We start from the raw sequence: 13,098 nt of genomic DNA, 5'->3' as shown, positions 1-13,098 counted from the left end.
TCTACCATTAGGACCTATCAATGCCCGGTTTCCCTCCAGCTGCAGTACTGAAGGTTAATTGTTCCGCCCCCCCCCCCCCCACCACCCTTGTCCACATTAACAGCTTGTGTGGATGGACACCCCATCATGGATACATTAGTAACTCATTGGGATAGTGAAGATACAGCCTGGGGAGATGGTAGGGCAGAAGGGAGGGAGCTCTGAAGAAGAGGGGTCCTCACAGAGAGGCAGAGAAAAGGGAGGAGTGATCTGAGAACAAAGAGGGGAGGAAAGCATGAGAAATAAAAAGGAAAATTGCGAAATTACGTAGAAAAGAAAAAAGAGCCCAAAAGAGAAAGAAAAGAATGCACACAAAAAAGGGGCCACAATGGAGAGAAAAGGGACAAAGACCAGGTGAGATGCAGCAAGGATGATAGGGAAATAGGAATGCAGGTGTAGATCCCTCACACTTAGGGGAGGCTCCTAACCTTAATGGCTGGGAATCACTGTAGTAGCTGAAAGAAACTGCTCACAAAACTGAACAGCCCAAGAATCAGGAACAGCTTTGTAAAATTCTCTAGGGGTAAATATTTATTACAGGATTTGTGCACACAACTCCTATTCAGATTCAATAGAAACAGCTCATATATGGCCAAGGGTAGAATACAATTCTTGCTCAGCAAACAAAGAATAAAAGGGTTAATGGGATTATTTCTGGCAGCCCTAATCAGATGGACATCAAACCTTCCCCCCCCCCATACACACGCTAGAGTACTTAGTATGTTTTACATTCATTTAGTTAAGTTACAATAATAAACATATTTTCCTTTAATTTATGTCTGCGTGAGGCCAATTTTTTTCATTGCTAATAAGATCACTCTTCTCTTCTGGGTCATTTATCCTTCATGAGCTCATACTTTCAAGGTGAATGGATTTCAGTTAAGTAGAGCAAATATATTGCTTCCAGACATGCTTTATAAATGTTGTCTGGTATGCTGTCAGTATCTTAAAAGCCAAGTTATAAATAAAATGGCAAAGGTTGGTTTAACTGATGAGCAGAAAACACTTCAAATTTATTAGACAGATGCAGACCATAAAGGCTACTAAGCTGCCTGAAGGGTCTACATCTTTATAAAACTATATATATATATATAAAGGAATACTGGTTACTGGAATAATTTGTTTTCAAGAGAAATTACAGGAACATTTGCTTAGGACCAGGTAACACTATCTGAAGACTTGTAAATTCACTCATCATTGCATGTGCTAAAACTGTCATGTTAAATGAAGGTTGTGATGGAAGTTACTAGTTGCCATGAAAATATCAACATTTGCTCACAGATACAACACAGTTTCCCCCATTCTTTCTTGTTCTAAATATAAGGGGAGGAAATCTGTAACATCTTGGATACTGCTGTGGTAACTGATGGTAAATACTCACTTTTTAATTGTGACCGTGTATATTGTTAATCTACAAAGTAAAGTTACACTCTCTGTTTAATGCTATCTTTTTGTTTCAATTCTGATATAAGAAAAAATGTATTGTTACCCCAATGGGCAAAACAATCACTTAAATGAGAGCAGAATAAGGCACTGCCTATATTGTATACACCGTAAAATGGAGAGATTAAACAAAAAAGGAGAAAGTACACAATTTTCTGAGAATGTTCTGAGTATGGAAAGGTTAAAGTTAATGCCCACACAAGAAAGGAACTAAGTAGTTCTGTTGTACCAATAAAATAAAAACCAGCAGGATCTTATTAAAGGGAAAAAGGCAAAATACCACATTTATTGTGAATACAGAAAGAATCATAGTAAGCAGTTAGTTATAGTTATAACATTCCATTCAATCTCAAATTTATTCTCACATTCATTCATACAAACATACACACACACACACACACACAGGTTCTGCAAGGTTGTTATCATAGTTACCAGCCTTAGAGTTGCTCATGCCAAGCCACTGGCCAGGTGGCCTGGACATGAGGAGGGAGCAGGGCCTTGTCAGATGCTCATCTGATGCTCCTGGAAGTTGGTTTGCAGAATCAGACCCCCCAAAGTTCTCACTTTTTAGAGTCTATTTTTATAGGAATTTCTTCCTATGCCAGTCTATGGGAATTGCTTCATCATGCTGTTGCTGAATCAATCAGCAGATAGCACATTCCTGACGGCTCCAAGATGTTATCTTGTTCTTTGGTTCTCCCATTCTTGAGGCTGTTGGGTGGATTCCAGTCTGCCCACCGGGGGGGGGTCCTCTGGTTATTTCCACTTGACGCCTTCTTCAGCCGATGGACACTGGATTCTTAGGCTGGCACCTCCCTGATCATTCAGTTATTATCCACACCAAGCATCCATCCACATACATCCTCTATCTCTATTTTAATCACAATGGTTAATACAACAAAAGGGTGGGGAGTCTCTGGGTGTTGTTTCTGTTGTTAGAGTATTGCTTTGAGTCTCTCTCTCTGTGAATTGCTTTGAGAACAGACTCTGTCTTGGAATGTACTAACACAATTAGCAGCTTGCAAGTTTCACACATAGAGGGAGAGAAACAGTACCAAAAACCAAGAGACCTCTTAATTAGTAATACCCTGGAATTGAAACTCTGGGGAATCAAACTCATTTGTGATTTTAATACAGAACTTCTTTAATATGATCCAACAGTTCACTTGAGAAATTAGATGTGAGGGCAGGGAAGTGGGCAATCACTAAAGGGAAAAAATATGTTGGCTTGCAGGGAAAATTGGATGAAACCAGAGGGACATAATAGTGTGCTCTGTGATTTGTAAGGTATTAGGTTTTATATATATGTTCTAATGTTTGTTCTACTGTTTCTCTATATCTGAGGTCTCTCTATAATTATTTCTCCTCCTCCTTCCACTGAACTCAGATAGAGAGAAACAGTAGAACAAACATCCAAACATGTATCAGTGTAGGTTCTTAAAGTGTAGGAAGGCTGTTACCACTCAAGAAAGAGATCTGTGACCAGGTCTCTCAAATCTTCAGCTCAGAGTGCACCAGCTGTCATAAAGGCTAACAGACTCTTAGGAGCTATTAGTAAAGGGATAGAAGACAGAAAATATCATAATATCATGGTGCACCCACAACTTGAATACTGTGTCCAGTTTTGATTGCCCCATCTCAGAAAGGATATAATGGAATTGGAAAATGCTTGGAAAAAGGCAACAACGATGATCACGGGTATAGAAAGACTTCCATATGCAGGGAGACCAAAAAGCTTAGCACTGCTCATCTTAGAAAAGAAATGATTAAAGGGCGACATGATAGATGTCTATAAAATCTTGAAAAATTGAAAAATGAAAAATCATGAAAAGGTGTAGAAAAAGTGAATAGAGAAGTGTTATTTATTTTTTTTTTCAAATACAAAAACCAGGGGCCACCGGATTAAATTAATAGGGATCTGGTTTAATACAAACAAGAAAAAATACTTTTTCACATAACACAGAACCTATGGAACTCATTGTCATGGGATGTTGTGGTGGCCAAACATGTAATTAGGTTAAAAAAAGAACTAGATATGTTCATGGCAGATAGGTCCATCAGTGGCTATTAGCCAAGATGATCAGGGATGTAACCCCATGCTCAGGGTGACCCTAAACCTCTGACTGTCAGGAGATGAGAGGGGAAGAAAGAAGTGGATCTTTCCAAAAGTGCTCTGTTATGCTCCCACAGATTCTTGTCACTGTCAGAGACAGGATATTGGACAAGATGGACTGCTGGTCTGACCCAGTGTGTCAGATCTTATGTTCTTATGTAATTATTTCAGTGCATAGCTGTTTACAAAACGGAATTTGGCATATAGATAAATTGCATGGTGGAAAAAATATTATACTATAAGACAGATCTACTGTCTTTCAGGTGATAATCCCCTCCAGGTCTTCACTAATACCTAGAGCCTTATTGTGATAACTCACCATTATTTGATGACATTCCTAAAAGCCAATCTTAGAATGATGTTGCAAGTGCCAGCCATAATTGTTTCTAAGTTTCCTTTTAATTATATCAAATAGTGGCTCCTAATGGATAGATACAAAATCAGAGGGAATATCATTCATGGCAGAAGTTCAATACATACTCTTGTATTATGTTCCTTTACTTGCACGACCTTTAGCAATAGAAAAAAACAACAACTTGATTTGGGACACATCAGGACAAGTCTGTTAAGAAGGTGAAGGCACTAGTGTTGAAGTATCCTATGTCTTCAGACACGACCAATGGACACACAGAGTAACACACAGAGAATGGAGTCTTTGGTTATGGCTCAGTTTATTGTAGCAGAAGCTCAACTACATCCTGCAGAAGCATAGCTGCACCACTCGTTAACCTCTCCCACGCCCCAAGGAGTGAGCACCAAGACCCTTTTGCATTTCCCCTTTATTGTAATCATCATCCCTCCCCCACTCCAGGTGGGCAGTTCTGGTCTCAGTCTCAGCCCAATAATTGCCCTCTAACTTCCCTACTGAATCCTCCACTCCTGTTTATGTTTACCTCTGCCATGACCTTTGGTTGCCATATAAAGAGCTGTTTTGAGCACTTGGGTGTCTGTAGTCAGTCAACACCTGCAGGCTTGTGGTTTTGGGGTTTTCTGTCTGTGTCTTTTGCCGGCAGCTTACCAGACAGACTTAATGTAAAATAGAGACAGCCCCCCACAGCTAGTATCAACAAAGGTTGAATATGTTCAACAGTTCCTATGTATTCAGCTCCTTAAAACTTGATGGGTTTCTGAAATGGTGTACAATTTTCTGGGAGTAAAGTTCTCGCTTACAGGGGAAAGAATAGAGGGGTGTATGATAAATTTTGGTTCTTACGTATCAAGAAGATTAAATGTGTTACATGATCTTTTCATCTTCTACTTAAGGACTTGAAATGCCAGACAAAGTGAATTCAAAAAAACTCAAATGAAAATGTGTGGATATTGTTTGCAATATTTGCCCAGCTATAAGCTGTATAGCATTAGTGGAGGACTCTAGGCCAGTGGTTCCCAAACTTGTTCCGCCGCTTGTGCAGGGAAAGCCCCGGCTGGCCGGCCGGTTTGTTTACCTGCCGCGTCCGCATGTTAGGCCGATTGCAGACCCCAGTGGTTGCGGTTCGCTGCTCCAGGCCAATGGGAGCTGCTGGACGCTGCGCGGGTCAAGGGACTTACTGGCTGCCACTTCCAGCAGCTCCCATTGGCTTGGAGCAGCAAACCTGCAGATGAGGCAGGTAAACAAGCCGGCCCGGCCCACCAGGGGCTTTCCCTGCACAAGCGGCAGAACAAGTTTGGGAACCACTGCTCTAGGCAATCCTTTGCATGTATGCACCCTACTAATCAATTCTTTCTAGACAATTTCCTCCAGCTTTCAAATGTTGATGGTAGAAATAATTTGTTATTATAAACACTACTGTTTCACCATCTGTTGAGCTGTAATGAAAGAAAAGTGCTTTGTAATGACATTTCCATGTTGTATGATATTCTGGTTCCTCTCTCTCTCTCTCTCTCTCTCTCTCTCTCTCTTACACACACACACACATGCTCAGAAAGTTTGTGGATGATGCTATTCTGGGGCGACAGGTAGAATCATAGACTTTAAGGTCAGAAGGGACCATTATGATCGTCTAGTCTGACCTCCTGCACAATGCAGGCCACAGAATCTCACCCACCCACTCCAGTAACCAACCCCTAACCCATGTCTGAGCTATTGGAATCCTCAAATCATGGTTTAAAAACTTCAAGGTGCAAAGAATCCTCCAGCAAGTGACCGTGCCCCATGCTGCAGAGAAAGGCGAAAAACCCCTAAGGCCTCTGCCAATCTGCCCTGGAGGAAGATACACTAGAGGGTAGGGATAGGGTCCAGAGTAACTTAGACAAATTGGAGGATTGGGGCCAAAATAAATCTGATGTGGTTCAACAAGGAGACGTGCTGAGTCCTGCACTTAGGATAGAAGATGACCGAGTTTTCAAAGATAATGGCCAGTGGCTCTGCAATCACATCAGCCAACTCTCTCAGCACCTCAGATGCATTAGATTCAGACCCATGCACTTATGAATGTCCAGCTTTTCTAAACAGTCCTTAACCTATTCTTTCACCACTGAGGGCTGCTCACGTCCTCCCCATACTGTGCTGCCCAGTGCAGCAGTCTGGGAGCTGACCTTGTCTGTGAAGACTGAGGCAAAAAAGCATTGAGTACTTCAGCTTTTTACACATCATCTGTCACTAGGTTGCCTCCCACATTCAGTAAGGGTCCTACACTTTCCATGATCTTCTTCTTGTTGCTAACATACAACCCTTCTTGTTACCCTTGATATCCCTTGGTAGCTGCAACTCGAATTGTGCTTTGGCCTTCCTGATTACACCCTTGCATGCTCAAGCATTATATTTATACTTCTCCCTACTCATCTGTCCAAGTTTTCACTTCTTGTAAGCTTCCCTTTTGTGTTTAAACTCACCAAAGATTTCTCTGTTAAGCCAGACTGGTCACCTGCCATATTTGCTATTCTTTCTGCACATCGGGATGATTTGTTCCTGCACCCTCACTAAGGCTTCTTTGAAATACAGACAGCTCTCCTGGGCTCCTTTCCCCCTCATATTAGCCTCCCAGGGGATCCTGCCCATCAGTTCCCTGAGGGAGTCAAAGTCTGCTTTTTCAACCTACCCAATTTTCACTCATTAATATATTTGCTTTCCACTACCAACTATCTGTATAACTTTTCATGAATGATGTACCCAAATACTTGGATGCCAATATCTAAACTGTATTCTTAAATTTATTCACCTAAATTTTGGTTATTGCTGATTATGCATTATATGTATCTTATGACTTTTAAAAGAAACTTTGTATTGTTGATAATCTAAGCATTATACCCAGATGTACAGACATTTTTTTCTCAACCTATGTATTATTCAATTTTTAACATTAGCTTTAATACAATTTTTTAAATCTGTTTTTATCAGTTTAATTACTGAGGCAGAAACTACACCTCTAAAAGACTTGACTTGCTATCCTGAAGAAGACTACTGCTTTGAAAATGGATTCTACTGCCGCTGCTTCAATTCAGCCTCTTTTCTGCCTCTTGGGTTTTTACCCAATGCATGGTCATGGGGATGGCATAACTCAGGAAGAAAGGAATCCACTTCTTCCCATATATGGATGACTGTTTACTGAGGGACAGGTCCAGAGAGGATGTCCTTTCACATGTTGACCCTTCATTGTGCTTTCTTGACAATCTGGGTCTCATCCTAAACAACTAAGAAATCAATTTAGGTTCCCACTCAGAAACTGAGTTCACTGGGGCCCTAATAGAATCTATGAGTTTGAGAGCATTTTTGCCAACCGACCATTTTCAGATGATTTGCCACCTTTGCTTCAGTCTATAGTTTCAGCATTCTATGACAGTTCAGATGTGCCTGATGCTCTTGGGACTCATATCTACTTGCACGTAGGTGATCCAGTCTGCAAGGCTGGGTCTTCAATCCCTTTAAATATGGCTCAGGACACTTTTCTGCCTGACTCATAACTCTTTGGACAGATTGATTCATCATCCTCTATTGGTCCCGGACTCACTGCAGTGGTGGATACTTCCAGAAGATGTTTGCCAGGGTGTTTCCTTTATCCAGCCCTTACCAAGCAAGTCTGTTGTCACTGATGCCTCCCTGATGGGCAGGAGGGCACATCTGGGGTCACTGAAAGTTCCAGGTCTATGGTTGGAGCAGGAGCCCCCAGTGCATATCAGCGTGCTGGAGCTTCAGACCATCTACAATGCATGTCATGCTTTTTGGGACTGTATCAGAGGCTCAGTGGTTTGCGTACTTACTGACAATACCACCTCAATGTATTATGTGAACAGACAAGGGGGAGTACACTCGAGGATGCTCTGCCAAGAGTCTATCAGGTTGTGGCTGTTCTGCATCAAGGAGAGTATCACTTCAATAGCTGACCACTTACCCATGGTCCAGAATCATCTCACAGACCATCTCAGCAGGACTTTTCCCCCGAGTTACGAGTGGTCCCTGAAGAGAAGAATCTTCTGTGTCATCTTTGTAGTTTGGAGCATTCTGACAATCAACCTGTTTGCTATGAGGGACAACAGGAAAGGTCATCTGCTGTGCTCTCAAGGGGAGCTGTATTCTGTCTCCCTGTCTGACACTTTCCATCTCAGCTGGCTTGCATGTACATTTTTTCATCTGATCCCAATCATCCCACAGGATTGTGGTCAAGCTGAAGGTGGATCAGGACAAACTCATTCTCATTGCCCTGGTGTGGCCAAGGCAGTACTGTTTCTCTTGACCTTCTTGTCCTTCCAGTTCAGCTTCCCATACACTTTCTTTTCCATCCTGACCTACTCACACAGAATCATAGTCACACCTTACATCCTGTGCTCAGCTCCCTGCATCTCACAGAGAGGGTTCTTTGAGGCTACATGAGAAGGGAGTTCAGTGTTCGGTGTCTGTTCAAAATGTCCTACTCAGCAGTGGAAAGCCCTCCACCAGAATGGCCTATTTGACAAAATGGAAGCGGTTTTCAGTGCGGTTGTTGGCCAGCAGAATTCAGTTGATGCTGTCTTCTATTCAGGCCATACTGGAGTATTTTCTGCACCTTCAGTCACTCGTCCTTTTGTTTAGTTCATTGAGAGTACGTCTCACAGCAGTATCAATATTTTTCCACCTCTTTCAGTGAAGATTAATCTTCTCCAATACAATGGTAGCAAGATTCTTAAAAGGGCTTGTTCATCTCCATCCTCTGATCTGAGAGCCGTTTCTTTGGTGGGACCTTAAAACAGTCCTAGTGGCTTTAATTGGACTGCCATTAGAGCCCCTGCCATATTGTTCCTTTCCACTTTTATGTTGGAAAACAGCATTCCTGGCAGCAATAACGTGCACAAAGAGAGTCTGTGAATAACATGCCCTGATGCCAGAGCCTCCTTATTTGCAAGTCTCTAAGGAGAAAGTTACTTTTTTACCACACCCAACCTTTTATTCTAAATTGATGTCTCATTTTCATTTGAACCAGGCTGTATATTTACCTGTGTTCTTTACTACGATACATTAATCTCTGGAGAAGCAGAGTATGCATACATTAGATGTCAGGTAATGTCTGGACTTCTAACTTGATAGGACTAAACCATTTTGTGCTTCACCTCATCTGTTTGTATTGTATGCAGAGCATACAGAGGGATAAGCGGGCTCTTCACAGATTATTTCTAAATGGATAACATCCTGTAGGAAGACTGAGGGCTTTTCTCCACTACGGGGAGATAGACATTGCTGCAATCGATGCAGCAGGGGTCGATTTAGCTGGTCTAGTAAAGACAGCAGAGCACTCTCCAGTCAACCCTGGTACTCCACCTCTCCAAGAAGAGTAAGGTAGGTAAACCAGCATCTCCCATCAACACAGTGCAGTGAAGACACTAGGGTAAGTTGACCTAAGCTACGTTATTCATGTAGCTGGAGTAGCGTAGCTTAGATCTACTTACTCTGGTAGTGAAGACAAGCCCTGAATACGAAATGGCTTTGGCTATGCCTCCTTGGCAGGTGTGTGCTCATTTTTCAAGAATGCATGGATGAAAGTCCTCCTCTAAGGAATAAACAGTGAGCCAAAACCACTTCGAACATTACTAACATACATTGAGTCTCTTAAGTTAACCACAGTTTGTGAATTTAGTGGTAATAGAGGAAGGCAAGACTGTTTAGTGACTCCAACAGCAGATGCATAGTGAAAATGTCTTTCTTTCTGCCACATAAATTACTACAACTTTACAGTGCCGTGAACCTCTACTAAGTAATTCTAACTTTTTTCCCATTTCTTATTCGGTATTTTAGGTCATTTAAAAAAAAGTTCTTATTTTTAAGACTACACAAATACGCAATCAACTGAAAGATCCATCAGAGAACACTCGGTGCAATCTCCTGCCTTATATGCATCTGATAAATCAATTATAGTTCTAACCTTTCAGACTCCAGAGAGCAAATCTTTAACAATTCAAACATAGAAATATAAAGCACACTTGGTATAGTAGTAGTCATTCTGCATGAGATTGTGGCTTGGCTTGTGCAGTTCTGCAAGTGAGTAAGGCACTCTCTCACTTTTTTCCTCTGGCTACCTGGATCACACTCTGCAGGGCTGCTACATCACTGCAAGCAGATGGAAATGGGTAGAGCCTTGGCTCCTCCTCCCCATGAACATGCTGATTAGTGTAGCTATGCTGACACATCAGGGGAAGTGTACTTCTCCAGGAACTGGCCTGGCAGAGATATTTATCTAAAGAAACAAGAGAAACACAGGAGGCTGATTCTGACTCAGAGTCACAGTCTACCTCCTGGTCTTCTCATGGGGCAGTACATCAGTGTATTGCTGCTTACTCAAGACTTGTGGCAAAGATATAATTGAGCCTTGTCTTAAGATATATTTCTTCATACCATCAAAAATCAAAGTCCATCCAGAATGAAGAATTGGAGGTACAATTCTCCACCACAATATATTTTTGCAGGAAAAAGCTTATAAATATAAATATATGTAATAAAAATATAAACATATCTCTCACTTTTAGTAAGAAATTGAATACAGAATCCACAGTTTGCACTTAAGTCAATATAGTTAGCTCAACTTATCAGAATATGCTACAATGTTTTGCTGAGTCTATGGGAAATTCTGTGATTAAGTGAGCATAATGCTGTGTGGTAAACTCTGGAAGATATGTTTAGTGTGCTAACTGTAACACAAAAGTTTATGAAAGAGCAAAATGAAACAAAATCAAGTAGACTTACCCACAAGAACAGCAAAGATCATTTTTTATTTCCAATAAGTCATGAGAAAGAGACAAAATTAATGTTTTAAAAGAAATAGCACAGAATTAGGCAATACATTAAAAAATGCATGTCCATTCTGCCTCAAAAATAGGCAATGTAATAAAATCCTAGACTAAATTCTAGAATGGAACATTGCCACTTTTGTAAAAAGAAATGATATTCTCTTTTTTTCCAGTGTAGAAGCTCCCCAAGTGAAGAATAGTGCATACATTAAAACAGCCAGAAGACAGATGCCAGGAGCCATGTGCACATAGATGAAAACAGGACGTACTCATACTCAGTGGCGGTAGCAGTTTAGTTTTCTCTATGTTCTCCATTTGTAGCAGACATGTTTCCCAGAATCCTCTACTCAGCAATCTTTCAATGATTTATTACAGTCCAATTAAACTCATCTCTTGCTTCAGAAATTTGTAAGTGCTGTAGCTTGGGTTTATTAATATTCCTGGGTAGCAACAGAAATTGTAGGAATAAATAGAGGGACAAGACAATTGATTCATTCTCAAGTCATCAGAGCCCAGGAGGGTCATATAAAAAGAAGCTGCAGCACCAGAAACAGTTCCCTCCTCAAGTTAGAGGAATGATGGTAGCTAAAGGGAACTACAGCACCATGGACAGCTCAGTGAGGCAGGAACTCAGGGAGCAAGGAAGTGCTGCTGGGTGGCTGCTGGGCCTGAACACAGATGAGCCCGGAGCTAAGGGTGAAGCTTTGGTGAAGTCTAAGTCCATGAGGAAGTGGCCAAGGATCTGAAAGCAGTTTAGTTAAAGGGACATGCAGGCATGAGGCTGCTATTCTTAGGGTCCTTTGGCTGGGACCTGGAGTAATAGACAGGCAATACCCCCCCCCCCCCCCCCCCGAAGGGGAACTGAACTGTTAAGAGGACACACTGGAGCCACAACAGACCAGAGAAGAAAAAAAAAGAAAACATTTCCGACATGGAGGAAGCCCTGGGGTACATCTCAATACCAGGGCCAGGATGATTTAAAAACTGCAGGCACATCCAACCAGAAGGGGCGCTTGTGAGAGGTGGTTGCCATCCTGTTACAGGGACACTGGGTTAGTTATGCTCTCTGGGGGACTAGAATCTATAAACCAGTGAGTGGATTAAACTCCACTATTTATGAAGGGTTTTGTTTTGTTTTGTTTAAATTTCTGAGTAATAAAACACAGGTAATAAGTTTAATGTAATAAGCAATCCAAGTAAAATGCAATATAAATTAATAACATAAGTTAGACAAATCCCTTGACTTTATTTTAACTTTTTGAAAACCTGATGTATGAGAGACACCTCCATAATGGAAATTCTTTAGTTAAATGTGAGTACAATATATTGTGACATTGGGCATCTCTATAACTGTAGTCAGAGGGGGAAAAGCATGTCAGGTTTCTCATCACATAGTGTGTGGCACACATGTCTATCAATGTCGGTTTGCAATACATGTTCATTTTTCTGAAAGAAAATGACAGAATGCAACAACATGCTTTAATATGTTCTGGTACAGATCACAGCAAAAATTTGTAGGGAGTGGTTGTGGTGATTTTCTCTGTTTTTTAATAGAGTTTAGTCCCTCTTTAGATTCTATTAAATCATCCCTGACAGAGATATCTTATACCTGGGACTTATAAAAATACTTCTGAAGAGTACTCTTTTTTTTTTTTTGCTTTTGTAATGTATTCACTTGCACCAGGTTCCATATATTTCCAAATATTTTACATACTTAACCGCTCCCTCCACCTTCCCACTTTAGGCTATTGGCACCAGTCAGTCAAAGTTAGTGAGACTGATACTATATGCTTTAAATCTTGTGCATACTATTCTTACACTATCCCACAACATGGATACATGCAGCCATTATGGACTGGATCCATATACAAAAATTCTTATCTGTTACGTGTCTCATACTATTAGCACAGAAGAAGTAAGAAGGCAGTTACTGTGTATGGACAGTATGATAATAAAGATGGAGAACAGATGGATGTGCCTATTTGGGAATTTGCAGATACTGCCTCTAATACACAAATGGAATGCATTTGCAATAATTGCAAATTATTCATTCAGCTCCAGATTGGTCTATATTTTCTGGAATTAAGCATAAACATTTTCAGTGAATCGCTGCTACTTAGTTGTCAGGTCACATTGCCTCCCTTCTTAACCATATTTAGATGAGGAGGAGAGGGGAAAGACATTTTCCAGTATTCCACTCTTCCTTTCTGTAATCACATGATCCCTTGATATACTGGATTTTTCATAGGAGAAATTTTGTGAGAGTCCTTGTTAAAATATTGGCAACACAGCTCTGGATATATTTTGTGTTA

Source organism: Lepidochelys kempii, chromosome 1 (assembly GCF_965140265.1).
Source record: "Lepidochelys kempii isolate rLepKem1 chromosome 1, rLepKem1.hap2, whole genome shotgun sequence".
In the NCBI taxonomy this organism is placed as follows: Eukaryota; Metazoa; Chordata; order Testudines; family Cheloniidae; genus Lepidochelys; species Lepidochelys kempii.
This window is presented reverse-complemented; position numbering follows the sequence as displayed.